Source organism: Tenrec ecaudatus, unplaced genomic scaffold, assembly GCF_050624435.1.
Source record: "Tenrec ecaudatus isolate mTenEca1 unplaced genomic scaffold, mTenEca1.hap1 Scaffold_2719, whole genome shotgun sequence".
NCBI classification, from domain to species: Eukaryota; Metazoa; Chordata; class Mammalia; order Afrosoricida; family Tenrecidae; genus Tenrec; species Tenrec ecaudatus.
The window spans coordinates 1-2,500 of record NW_027458890.1 but is presented as its reverse complement, the minus strand read 5'-3'; the positions used below and the strand labels follow the sequence as shown (position 1 = coordinate 2,500).

The following is a 2,500-nucleotide window of genomic DNA, read 5'->3' as shown; positions in this document are numbered from 1 at the left end:
TAATTCTCGCAGCTAGCTGCGTTCTTCATCGACGCACGAGCCGAGTGATCCACCGCTAAGAGTCGTAACGTTTTTGTTTCCTTTCTCCACTGACGCGGCACACCTTCCACCCCCCGAACCACTCAACGACAGCACCGCCGCCACCCGTTTTTCCCCGTTAGCCGAGCGGGGAGGGGGGGCGTGCAGCAGGAGGGCTGCGGGGGGGACGCCTCGAGCCGGCCAGAAGACAAAACGAAAAACCAAGACTTTCGGAAAGGTCGGACGGCACGAAAAGGAAGGGGGCGGCGGCCGACAACGCGTCCCAGAAGGACGAGCGTGGACGACGCCCTCACAGGCGCCCGAGTGGGGCTCCCCGGCACCAGAGACACGAGACGGCGGACGCGAGCGCGCACACGTCAAGGCCTGGGGCCAGGGTCCGCGGGGGAGAACGAGAAGGGGATGAGCACACCCCCCCCTGGAAGTCGCTCCCCCGCGGGCCCGCCCGCCCCGAACCGAGGCGGACGAGCTACACCCCCCAAGGATCTTTAAACCTCCGCGCCGGGACGCGCTAGGTACCTGGACAGGGTGGCAGAGCAGAGGACGCAGGCAGACGGCCACCGGCTCTCGACGCCGAACCCCAGCCAACAGCCCGGGCCCCCGGCGGGGAAACACCAAGACACACTCGCAGCGCTGCCTGCCCGTGACGGCGAGAAGGCGGAGGAAGGGGGTGCACGCCCCCAAACCCCGGGGGGCCCCACGCTGCCATCACCGGGACACCCGCCGCACCCAGTGCACCGGCTACGCTCAACCCACGCGCCATCTTCCAACCCCGACCGCGAGGCCACCGCCGCCACCACCACCAACACCACCTGCTGTCACCGCGACCGCCTAACGCCCAAACCCCTACACCAGACCGGAGTCGTCCCCGGGGCCGGCCAAACGCACCTGCCCGTCTACCCGCGCGGCCCAAGGCCCCCAACGGCGCCCCTGAGGGGCCGGCGGGAGCGACGGAGGCAACACGCGGGGCTTCGGGGCGAACAGGCGGGAGGGACCGGCCACCAGGACCCGGAAGGGTGGCCATGGGGCTAGAGGTCGGCGGAGGACAGAGTGGGAAGGAGCGGCGGGGGGGGAAGAGCACACGGCAAGGGGGGAGAGGAAAAGGCGAGAGGACGACCGGCCGGCACAAGCCAGGGCGGCGAGGCCGAGGACGGAGGTCGGACCCACAAGGGGATGGAGGGAGGACCCCCCCACAACCGGCACCACGCGAGCCCAGGACAGGAGGGCGGGAGGCGGCGACGCGGCGGGTGAGAGGAAACTCCCCCAACCGCCACGCTGCGCCGCCTATCCCGAGACGCACCGCGGAGGCCGGCGAAACCCCGACGGGAAACCCGCGGGAGGCTGGGCACCGGCGCCAGAGGGCGCGGGGACGCGACTCCCCGAGACCCGCTCCGCCTCGCGGCGGGACGTACGCGGCGGCCACGGCGACGAGAGAGCCACGACCGGCCCCCGGAGCGGAGCAGACGACGAACGACCGACACCGCCCGGGGAACCGGGGAGGGCGGGCCCCCCGACACCGGGGCCGTACCCCGCCAGCGCCCCTCACAGACGCCACGCGCGTCTATGGCATCTCTCCGCTCGCGGCGCATCGGGAGCGCCGCCGGCTCGAGGTCGGGTCCGCGGCCGAGAACGCGCCGCGCGCGGGCGCGGGCGCCTTTCCCGACTCGCTTTCCCCGCGCGAGTCTCGTTAATGATCCTTCCGCAGGTTCACCTACGGAAACCTTGTTACGACTTTTACTTCCTCTAGATAGTCAAGTTCGACCGTCTTCTCAGCGCTCCGCCAGGGCCGTGGGCCGACCCCGGCGGGGCCGATCCGAGGGCCTCACTAAACCATCCAATCGGTAGTAGCGACGGGCGGTGTGTACAAAGGGCAGGGACTTAATCAACGCAAGCTTATGACCCGCACTTACTGGGAATTCCTCGTTCATGGGGAATAATTGCAATCCCCGATCCCCATCACGAATGGGGTTCAACGGGTTACCCGCGCCTGCCGGCGTAGGGTAGGCACACGCTGAGCCAGTCAGTGTAGCGCGCGTGCAGCCCCGGACATCTAAGGGCATCACAGACCTGTTATTGCTCAATCTCGGGTGGCTGAACGCCACTTGTCCCTCTAAGAAGTTGGGGGACGCCGACCGCTCGGGGGTCGCGTAACTAGTTAGCATGCCAGAGTCTCGTTCGTTATCGGAATTAACCAGACAAATCGCTCCACCAACTAAGAACGGCCATGCACCACCACCCACGGAATCGAGAAAGAGCTATCAATCTGTCAATCCTGTCCGTGTCCGGGCCGGGTGAGGTTTCCCGTGTTGAGTCAAATTAAGCCGCAGGCTCCACTCCTGGTGGTGCCCTTCCGTCAATTCCTTTAAGTTTCAGCTTTGCAACCATACTCCCCCCGGAACCCAAAGACTTTGGTTTCCCGGAAGCTGCCCGGCGGGTCATGGGAATAACGCCGCCGCATCGCCAG

At 67.3% G+C, this 2,500-nt stretch overlaps 1 non-coding gene across 1 annotated transcript in view; it reads right to left on the bottom strand.

Moving 5' to 3' along the window:
• The window catches only part of LOC142436441 (5.8S ribosomal RNA), a 153-nt gene extending 89 nt beyond the window's left edge, over nt 1-64 (bottom strand). The window contains exon 1 of the ribosomal RNA XR_012781943.1: nt 1-64. This exon is cut by the window's left edge and continues 89 nt beyond it. This is a non-coding gene — a ribosomal RNA (5.8S ribosomal RNA).
• Nucleotides 65-2,500: the final 2,436 nt, after the last annotated feature.